Here is an 11,587-nt window from a genome sequence, read left to right as displayed (position 1 = left end):
CTATGTTCCATATGAGTGATTATCCTCTCAATCCCCTACTGCACACACCTGCTAATATGAGAGAGAGAGAGAGAGAGAGAGAGAGAGAGAGAGAGAGATGCATGCCACTGATTTCCCTCTTCTTTAAGATGTTGGCTTATTGATTGCATCAATTTTAATTAACTTACTCACTGAAATACAATAAACTCACCCAGATCTTCAAAAAAAGATGTTTCCAATTCATATGCTAACAGTGAGTTATCTTCCAAAAAGAGACTTTTACAATTCACATGCTACCTCTGAGAGCAGTCTTCCAACAAAAAGATAGGTGTGTAGATTGTGTACCCTGCCTTAATTGCCTACATCTAATTGCAGACTATCTACCATACCTTAATTACATAGTGAGTCCATAGAGCAGCAAATTGTTGCACTACCTAGGGGTGCTAGTTAGGTATTCCTATTTCTTAAACGTTTGTCTTTGATCTTTTCAAACCTTGCTCCATGAACAATTCGATGTGTAGTAGTGGGCACATACATCTGGACATTTTGGGTGCTGATGGTTTGGGCTCCCTCCCATAACACTGACCGAAGTTGTGTTGTAAACATTGCTTGTTGCCTCTCCCAAGCTTGTCTTTTTTCTTTTGCCTAGCGACCTTCAACTCTTTGTTGTTGCCCTCAACTGATTGGTAGCTTCAGTTGCTCTCCTTTTCTCCTCTTTTTGCCGCCTCCTCTCCTCTTTGCTTCTCTCAATCTTTGCTTTTTTTGCACTTTTAGCCCTCATAGTTGCAATGTATTGATCAGATGTGATGATCAATGAGTTGCTATGGTCCACATATGCTTCACCATGCACCCTTGTAATGGTCACATTCTCACGAGGGATTCTCAGCAGATCAACTACTCTAGGAGCTAGTCCACCTTCAGCCTGAGTGCAAGATCTGATGTTGTTAAGGGTTTCAATGGCATTACCCTCCAAATCTTGTACCACTGGGACAGTTGGTAGTTTACGACGCGGCTGGTTGGAACCTGGTGGCTTGATGGTACTTCAAGACCAGCTGGTACTTCAGGCTTGCTGGAACCTGGCTAACCTCTGGCCCCGCTTCTGGCACTTCTTCAATGTCTTCCTCCTCATATGCTGCACTTGTTGTATGCATGTCACCTCAATATTGTTGCAAGGCATTTGAGAAAAACTTAATGCATTCCCATTCAATGGCCATATCCCAGTAGCTCTGAATCTAGCCTTTATGTTAGAGACTGTGAGTGTGGAAGCTAGTGCTCGAGAGCATATCCCTGCAAGATCAGTCTTAGAAACTTGAGGACAAAAATTATGCATCATCCAAACTGACCTCTCCTTGTTGAAGTTTCTCTTGAATGATTTGAAAACTGAGACATCAAGGGGTTGCAACTTGTGATGTCCACACCCCACTCTTTTGCCTTTGCCACCACATCAAGGCCTGTGTGGCTGCCATGCCCATCAATGATCGAGAGGTGTCTATTGGTTGGAGAGACCCCGTTTGGAAGGGAGCACTTGAAATGCTCCAACCATGCTGTAAATAATCGTCCCGTCATCCATGCTTTGTTTTGCATGGACATAGCTGCTCCATCTTCACATTGGCTCAAGTAATTATGTATAGCCTGCTTCCCTTTGAAGATGTAATAGCCAGGCAATGTTTTTCCATCAGCATTCACACAACATAGTATTGTGCACCATTCACGTGAATCTGGTCATAATCCATACACCTGTTGTGATCCTTTGTGGGCTAACACTTTCATCCCTTGATCCTTTGATCCTTGTACACACCAGTCTCATCATCAGCATTCCATATATTAGATGGTAGGTAGTTGTGCATATTGTACATTGTCTCCAAGTGTTATGGAATGTGGCCACAATCTCTGGATGCAGATTCACTGCCCTACTATGGTCTAGGGGCTTAGCCACTCTCAAAGTGAGCTCTGGGATGACACTTTTTGAAAGCATCCCACCAACTTCCCAGGCACACCATTTGTGAATGGAGTGTGTTTTACTTTAGGAGCTTTTAGGCTCAGGTCATAGCCTGTTATCCCCCTTCCACACTCTTGCATGCCAAAGCACCATTCCACAATAGTTGTCTCCTCTTCAAGGGTGAGGACAATGGCAGGCCCCTTCCGCTTTTTGTTAGTCCTCCCTTCCAACCATGCTAAAAGTGTAGACTAGCTCATGCCCCACCTACGTGTACATGTACGCATTGACATTCCAGGATGATGTGCCTCCATTGCTCTTACCATGTCTTCTTCAATCCACGAATGCTTAGCTCTCTTCTTAGGAATTGGTGTGGCTGGCCTGGAGTTGTAATTGCAATTGGCATTGGTGAGGGAGGTTCAGCTTCATTGGCTTGAGAAGTGGGTCCTATTGTGGTGATATTGGTGATATTGGAGTGGGAAGTTGAAGCTTCATTCACCTCCAAAGATGGGCCTCTTCTAGGTAGTGGTGCTATGCACCTGCTGGCTAATTTCAAGGACCTTGTTTGTGGACCCTTGAGGACACTCCTATGGCTTCTAGTTGTCATGTTCATAGACCTAAAACAAGAAAAATGTGTTAATGGACTCGAATCATATTAGGAAAGAGAACATATTTGCATGTAGAGCCATCAATGTTTATGTGACTGTTACCTTTCATTAAACAATAGTGATTAATGAGTCATTCCAAGAGATGGGTGTATTCCTTGAAGGAGAACTTTTGTTTTCTCACCACATAGGAGCATTTGTTGTTGTAGGAGTCTTTGGACTCTTTATAGCCACATTGTTGATGGTATTCTCGATCTCTGCAGGCTATGGCAAGGCTTTGTTCATTGAACTTGGTTTACTTTGGCACTACAAAGCATAGATGGCTTTACATGAATACCCCCACAATGGCATACCCTCTTCCCTCTACGATCCAACAACACTGAGCAGCAAAGGATTTCTTGAACTACTGGGTGCCTTTGTATATCAGACACTTCTTGCACTCCCACAGTGCATCATCTGAGAGCATGATGTGCTAAAGGGCAATGGTAAAGAAATGGGAGAGAGGTGACATAGAAAAGCATTAGCTTATTGTATTGCATCCGCGGGGGGGTCACTATATGTAAAATATCCCTATCATGTGCGTTCAAGGCCTATATTTTAAATCCCTTATTTGTGAATTTTTTAATCAATATAATATCCCCTTTTCTTTATGAATCTGTAAATTTTTTTGAAAAAATTTTAAATCATACCCTTATGTAAATATATTTCTGTAAGTTTCATAAATTAAAATTATGCTTCTGTTGAACGCACGTGATATTCACATTTTTTTGTGAGTGACCCCCCCGAGATTGCATCACACTAAAGTTAAGTTGGCTGCTTGAATGGGCTACGTAGATGGGCTAATGTAAGCAGCAGATAAGAATTTCAAACCATTTTATAGGTAGGTGGGTAGGTGGTAAGCAAGTGATTGGTGGGTTTAACATAGGATAGATTGGGCCGTTGATTTTCAAGGCTCAACGACATCCATCCTTTAGCACCATTTTGTGCATCCAATTTGTATTTTCCTTTTGAGTGCCAAACTTTTCTTAATTGCCCATGTTGATTTATGAAAAATGACGCTGAATGTTGAAAACTGTTTTTTTAAAGGATAAAATGATCTCGAATAATTTGGATCCAAAAATTTATGTGTATCTTTCATGTTGAATGTAAATGAAGTCTCTTGTACGTGAATGAGATTTAGATTATGTGATTAGTGCTGAGCTTTATTTTGTCCTTTTGGTATTTGTTTGCAGGTTATGAAGGCTTTAGGTGATGTATGTATAAGAAGGAATTGTTGTACCAATAGCACAGCATGCATAGGGGGCAGGCAGGAACTACTGTACCAGAAACAGGGTAGGTGTAGGCGAGTGGGCAGGTGCCTATTGTGCTGGGCATGCCTGCCACTTCATTGGTGACAGCTTAATTTATCGCTGGTTTTTTTAATTTAAAAGGGGTAAAACTGAGGCCTTAAATTTATGTGGCCCTACTGGCGGGCGCTCCTTTACTGGCCCTATTGGTGTAGCGGGCGCCCCTTTACTGGCCCTACTGGTGGCAGGCGCCCCTTTACTGGCCCCTTTACCCTAACATGATGGGGTTTGGACATAACCCATGGAAGATGTACAAAAAGTAGGTTCAAAAGTGATGATGTGGACTATACTATAGCCTTTAAACTTGATTTTGAGAAAAATGGTATATCTTGAGCTTAGCAACTCCAAATGTTTTGGAGTTTGAAATTATAAGATCTACTTTTCATGATCTTTCTAATGATACGCCATATGATGGGGTTTTAACATCGGCCCTTATTTTCAAGGCAAAGATGGCAAAAAATCCGTTAAAGGGCCCAAAAATGAGCCCAAATTTCCCCTCATGGCAGAGAATACAACAGTTTGTGCAAGTCAAACAAGAGTGTTGTTTTTGGTAAATTTATGTTACTTACAGACAAGATGTCGAATGATGGAATAAACCAGATTGTTGTAGAGAAGCTTGACAAGAACAACTTCCATGCTTAGATGTCTAGATTGACAAATTTCCTGATGGGAAAAGGCTACTGGGACTACATTGAAGGTGAACAGGAGGAGGCACCAGAGATACCAGAGATTAATCCAACTGCTGTAGATGTAAACGAATTCAAGGATTGGAATCAAGGAGTAAGGAAATTCATGTATTGGCTTTTTATTAGTATAGAAGACACCATTATTGGGCATATATAGGATGCCAAGTCACCTAAGGAGGCATGGGATACCTTGGTGAAGTTGCATAAAACTAATACCAAGGCACGAAAAATTTAATTGAAGAATGAGCTTCATACTGTGGAGAAGAAAAATATGTATGTGAATGATTATGCCTTGAAGATCAAGGGCATTGTGGAATCCCTTGCATCTATTGGTGTTTTTGTTTATGATGATAATAAGGTGGAAGTGTGTCTACGTGGTCTCGGGCCACAATACAAGGCATTTAAGACGTCTATTCAAACTCGGGAGAACATTCCCAACTTCACATATGTGGTGTCAATGCTGATTGTTGAAGAGAAGAATTGCATAAAGATCAACAGTCTTCGCAAAAACAAAACAGTTCAGAGTAGCAGGCCTTCTACACAAGTTCAGGTGTAGAGGAGAGGTCGGACGTGGCCAAGGTGGTGGCTAAACAGGTAATCAAAATTATGGTCAATAGGAGCAACAGTCCCAGGATTTGCAACAACAACACAGAGGTGGAAGAGGCTAGTTTAGAGGCAGGGGGAGTTGCAACAACAACACAGAGGTGGAAGAGGCTAGTTTAGAGGCAGGGGGAGTCAAAGAGATCATGGTAATTAGCACAGGCAGCATAATGTTACACGAGGTTGTTTTTACTGTGGTAAGCCTAGACATGTGCTAGTAGATTGCTACTATAAGAAGCAGAGTGACATGCGAAATGGAAAAGTGCAGCAAAACAACTATGCATCCTCTAGTAGAAATAATGAGAATAATGAGAGGTTGTTTGTTATGCAACATGTGCTTAATGCTATGTCTAGAAATGATGTAGCAGTATGTAAGGATGATGTATGGTATGTTCATTCAGGTGCTTCAAACCACATGACAAGTTATGGTGAGTGGTTCAAGGAAATGAAGAGTCTTGAAAGACCAAGTTTTGTTGAAATAGGGAATGACACTGCTCATCCGATTGCCCATGTTGGAGATGTGCCATTGTCTATGTAAGATGGTAAGGTGAAGTATCTTGCAGATGTACTTCATGTTCCAAACATTACAAAGAATCTGATTTTTGTTGGCCAAATGATTGAACAGGGTTTGCAGGTCCAGTTTAACCCTGATGGCTAAGTGTAGGTTGGTTGCAAAAGGCAACAGAGTGGGCATGAAGTGAATGAACAGGACTCCTACTGCAACCATATATGATGTAACACTAGAGAAGCAGGTTGTAAGATTCCTCCCCAGCCTCTGAGGATGTCTAGTATCTTCCCCTGTAGTCAAATCCCTCTTCAGAAATATAAAAGATCTTGTTTCTACTCGTTTTGGCTTAGAGAAAGAAAATCTTCTAGAGAGTGGTAACTCAATTTTTAAATATTTTTGGATGGAAAAATATCTCTTCTTATTAAAATAAGTTCCCCCGAAATAGAAGTTCAAAAAGATTTTCAGAAGGTGCATTACAAATCAAGTATAATCTGCTCAAGAGGCCTTATCCTAGGGGTCCAGATTTTTGAAAAAATTTAAATTAAGGTTCCTATGGGCCTAGAGGATCAATCCATGTGTGGGGAGGAGATAAATCCAATTTGTAATAGAAAATAACCAAAAATGAGTAAATGCCCACATAAGATGAAGAGTTGACTATGTACAAGGTTTATTAGTAAAAAACTATGAGTATTACTAAAAAAATGAGATATTTTGGGTATAATGATTCTATTTTGACACATGTGTAAGGAAGGGGAGTCCCTTCAATGAGGTGTCTACTTCACATGCTTGAATGAGTTTTAAACTCAAAAATAATGTGATATTTTTATCTCTCCTCTCTCTTGAATCAAAACCGAATAAAAAAGGAACCAAACTAGGTCCAAATCTAGTCCAAATTCAACCAAACTGAATTTGGAATCAGTTGGTCTTAGCTAGAGCCTCCCTCTTCTATAAATAGAACCTAAGTCCTTTGTAAAAAAATAGGAGAATTATACTATGCCAGAATTATGCTAAAATAATGATAATTTTTACTATTCTCTAAAATTCTCTCCAAATTCAAGAAATTGGAGCTTCCCTCCTTCTTTAATCTCCATTGGTGGCTCCATCAACACACCAAACCAATTGATTGGTTGGGGGCCTCTACTGTGATCAAAGAATCAAGCGATTTGTAAGGTAAAGTGTGAATTTTGATCTTTTTCCATAATTTCTCAATGTTTCTCTCTTCTCAACCCCTCTCAAGTTGCAAAATTACAGGTTACTATGAGCTAGGAACTATCGAAAAGGCCCCTGACTGAACAGGTGGTGAGCGTTCTGGTTGCCAATGATGCCATAAGTACACCAATGAATTAATGATTGGAAATATGGATTCAACCAGAGATTTTGAGGATTGTGATCAGTGACATAATGGTTTCATTAAAGGATTATTTCAAAGTTAGCTGATGCTGAGAAAAAGGCAATTTCATATTGGGTGTGTAAGTGGTGTGACTAGTTTTATGTCTGCATGAACTTCTGGTTAGGGGGCCTGGGAACTCTTTTCCCTTGTACTCGGGACAAAACCTAACCAAATTCTAAGTTGGATCCCATCACTATAGTGGTTGGGCGGTTGGCTAACCCATGGGACTGTAGGCTGGACTGATGGATCCGTAAAATGAGACTCCTTTCTGTTATATTACGTTAGTTGAAGTAAATCCCGGATAGTAATTGTTCTATGGATAGGAATCAACGGCTGTGCCTCTTGATGGGGAAAAAAGCATTGATCTCTATGATCCAAGTGCAAGTTTCTTCCTTGATCTGACCAAGTGACTTTAGGTTTGGTTGGATTAGTTTGGTTAGTAATGACCCTGATTACGTTAGAGTAAAATTTTTATCCTGGAGGAATCGCTTGTGCTTTTCAGGCAAGGGAAGTTTTTCTAAGATCGGTTTTGGAAGAACTGAGGAATTAATCACCTGTCCGGATATCCATGGGCGAGGCCCTGAGTGTAGGACCCTACCTCGCACAAGATGTGCTACTTCTGCTAGCACCCAGAATCCATTACGTAGTGGGGACCGGGATCTTACAGTTGGTATCAGAGCTAATTGGCTAATGAGGATCAATCGAGAAGCCAAATATGTCAAAAACTTATAAAGAAGCACAAAAAGGTTGTAATTGTGTGATAAAATTCATACAATTTGATACTCAAACTGAAATTCGTAAATTAGTAATTGGGTCTTCAAATGGAAGTACCGCAATTGTATGAAATCCCTGACTTGCTTGAGGCCTAGACATGATAGTTCCAAGAACCATGACTACTCATATATAATTCGAATGTGGTTGATATGATTTTAAATTCTGATTGAAATGATGAGTTGATTTGGATTCTGATTGAAAAATGAAGATTTCTGAATTTTGGCTGAATTGTAATAACTAAACAAAACCTCAATGAGGATGAATGGAACGAGTCCCTGTGATAATGTTCATAGTTAGAATGACGTTAATGACTCCAGCAAATCACTATGAGATTAGTGGATTGTGCTGGCAGATTGCTGTTGTTAACACTTGACCCAGTGGATCAAGTTAAAGGAGGACAAATTAAAAATCTCCATAAATGAAAAATTTCCATGAAGGACTCAGATAGAAATTTTGGTCTAATGGACCATTATTGTGATAAGGAATTGAATGTTATGATCTAAGTGAATTGTTATTTAATAATGAGTTTTATATAAGGGATCTTTATCCCAGGATTCTGTTTGGGTTCACCAAAATATAAGGAACCCATAATCAGTTGGATCTTAAGAAAATAATTCTCCTCTAGTTTTGCGAGATGAGGATATCTTGCATCTCGCATTTTTTCAGTGGGGATAAGATTCCTCCCCAGCCTCCTAGGTTGTCCAGTATCTTCTCCTGTAGTCAAATCCCTCTTCAGAAATATAAAAGATCTTGTTTCTACCAGTTTTGGCCTAGAGAAAGAAAATCTTCTAGAGAGTGGTAACTCAATTTTTAAATATTTTTGGATGGAAAAATATCTCTTCTTATTAAAATAAGTTTTCCCAAAATAGAAGTTCAAAAAGATTTTCAGAAGGTGCATTAGAAATCAAGTATAATCTACTCAAGAGGCCTTATCTTAGGGGTCCAGATTTTTGAAAAATTTTAAATTAAGGTTCCTATGGGCCAATAGGATCAATCCATGTGTGGGGAGGAGATAAATCTAATTTATAATATAAAATAACCAAAAATGAGTAAATGCCCACATAAGATGAAGAGTTGACTATGTACAAGGTTTATTAGTAAAAAACTATGAGTATTACTAAAAAAATGAGATATTTTGGGTACAATGATTCTATTTTGACACATGTGTAAGGAAGGGGAGTCCCTTCAAGGAGACGCCTACTTCACATGCTTGAATGAGTTTTAAAATAAAAAATAATGTGATATTTTTATCTCTCCTCTCTCTTGGATCAAACCGAATCAAAACCGAATAAAAAAGGAACCAAACTAGGTCCAAATCTAGTCCAAATTCAACCAAATTGAATTTGAAAAATTCTAGAAATCAGTTGGTCTTGGCTAGAGCCTCCCTCTCCTATAAATAGAACCTAAGTCCTTTGTAAAAAATAGGAGAATTATACTATGCTAGAATTATGCTGAAATAATGATAATTTTTACTATTCTCTAAAATTCTCTCCAAATTGAAGAAATTGGAGCTTCCCTCCTTCTTCAATCTCCATTGGTGGCTTTATCAACACACCATTGGTTGGGGGCCTCTACCATGATCAAAGAATCTAGCAATTTGTAAGGTAAAGTGTGAATTTTGATCTTTTTCCATAATTTCTCAATGTTTCTCTCTTCTCAATCCCTCTCAAGCTTGAGAAGCTTAATTGGAATGACTTTTTAATGCTATTGAAGTTAATTGATGAATGGTAGTAAGGAAATACATAAATTCCCATTTATACTTAATTTTAATGGTTTTTATGATTTTTGTCTTCTCTAAAATGAAAATGATGTTATGCCTCATTAAAAAAAGGCATTCCCCTCTCTTCTTTAGTAAATCCAACCATTCTTTATCCTAGATGAATGATTAATAGATAAAATCAAGTTTTTCATAATGTTTCTCTTAAATAAGTAGAAATTACTTACATTAGAATGAATTAAATACTATTGGTGAAATTCTAGTTGATATTAGAAAGTTAAAAATTGAAAAATGGTCAGCCACACAAAGGAGGTTATGGCAAAATTTTCTAAAATTGTGTAAAAATAAGTTTTACTAGTGTAATCCCTACTAAATTGGATTTATGCATGGATAGATGCATAAAGAATTTAAATTAATCCAAAAATGTTATTTCCATCAATTTTTATTTTATGCATAGAAAGATGCATAAAGAATTTTATTTTTAATTCAAAAGAGTGATTTTCATCATAAATGATCTTTATGCATAAATTAGATGCATAAAAGAAATTCTTTTATATTAAAAGAGTGATTTTTATCATAAATGATTTGTATGCATAAACATATGCATAAAAGATAAATTTTTATATTAAAAGTGTGATTTTCATCATAAATGATTTATGCATAAATTAGATGCATAAAAGAAATTCTTTTATATTAAAAGAGTGATTTTCATCATAAATGATTTGTATGCATAAACATATGCATAAAAGCTATTTTTTAAAATTAAAAGTGTGATTTTCATCATAAATGATTTATGCATAAATTAGATGCATAAAAGAAATTCTTTTATATAAAAAGAGTGATTTTCATTATAAATGATTTGTATGCATAAAAGATATTTTTCTGTATATTAAAAGTGTTTCATCATAAATGATTTATGCATAAATAAGATGCATAAAAGAAATTCTTTTATATTCAAAGAGTGATTTTCATCATAAATGATTTGTATGCATAAAAGATATATTTTTTTATATTAAAAGTGTGATTTTCATCATAAATGAAAATCATAAAAGTGTGATTTTCATCATAAATGATTTATGCATAAATTAGATGCATAAAAGAAATTCTTTTATATTAAAAGAGTGATTTTCATCATAAATGATTTGTATGCATTAGAAAAGCTTTGAGATCGTTCCAGGATTAGGTATTCCTATCCAGATGGTTGGTGTCGCAATGGTTTCTCCATGCCACCATGGCTGTTTCCACTTTCTTCAGCCTAGCGAGAGCCATTTTGCTCCTCTCGTTATATCTGATGACATCAAAATTTTCCTCCATGGCTTTAACCCACTTCTCCACAGCCTCGCTCAAGTTCTCCCCTTCACCCTTGAGGGTCCTTGCTGAGTGCTGTGAAGAGCCTTGCGAACGTTGGGGTCAAGCTCTTCCCTCATCAGTGAGAGGATCTGGCTGTCGGCCCCACGGTTCACTCACCTTATGATTCTGCCAAAAATGATACATTATTAAATTTTTATTTTGATTTCGTCAACAAGATCCTAAGACTTAAGAGGTTCGAAAAATAATTTCTTGAACAAGATAAACGATCTTATTGGATCTCATGACATATGTTGAAGTAATAGATCTTGCTTCTTCAGCTCATCATATAATAAACAATCACTTATATAACAGGGAATTTTTCACAAAACATTTCTTTATTTATATAAAGGTTGCAATATGTACATAGAGCATCTCAGCTCTAGAAAGTCAAAACCTCCTCATCGGGAAATGCATAAGACGATGATACTTTCCCTCACTACCAAAGGAGCTACTATCTTACTACTTGGGATAAAACATCTAAGAAGTCTATAGATATGGCAAGAAAGTCCGAAGTCTCGAGGTGTGGGGTGATACAAAATAACACCATGAATCACTTTTGACCTCAATAGGACCATGGCCAATGAGATATTCTCCCTCAGCATCATGCATTGATTGCAGGAGGCATGGACATATTACCCTGCGCGTGCCACTTGTGCTGCCGTCTCTCCGCTGGATCTGGGAAATATAAATCCTCAA

General features: G+C 37.7%; 1 pseudogene; it reads right to left on the bottom strand.

Annotated features, from left to right (window-relative positions):
- Window positions 1-1,039: 1,039 nt before the first annotated feature.
- LOC147606139 (MFS-type transporter clz9-like) lies at window positions 1,040-1,867 on the bottom strand (annotated as a pseudogene).
- Window positions 1,868-11,587: the final 9,720 nt, after the last annotated feature.

Source organism: Cibotium barometz, chromosome 58 (genome assembly GCF_041138505.1).
Source record: "Cibotium barometz isolate CiBa-2024 chromosome 58, ASM4113850v1, whole genome shotgun sequence".
NCBI classification, from domain to species: domain Eukaryota; kingdom Viridiplantae; phylum Streptophyta; class Polypodiopsida; order Cyatheales; family Cibotiaceae; genus Cibotium; species Cibotium barometz.
The sequence above is the reverse complement of the archived record's forward strand: the minus strand, read 5'-3'. Positions and strand labels throughout refer to the sequence as shown.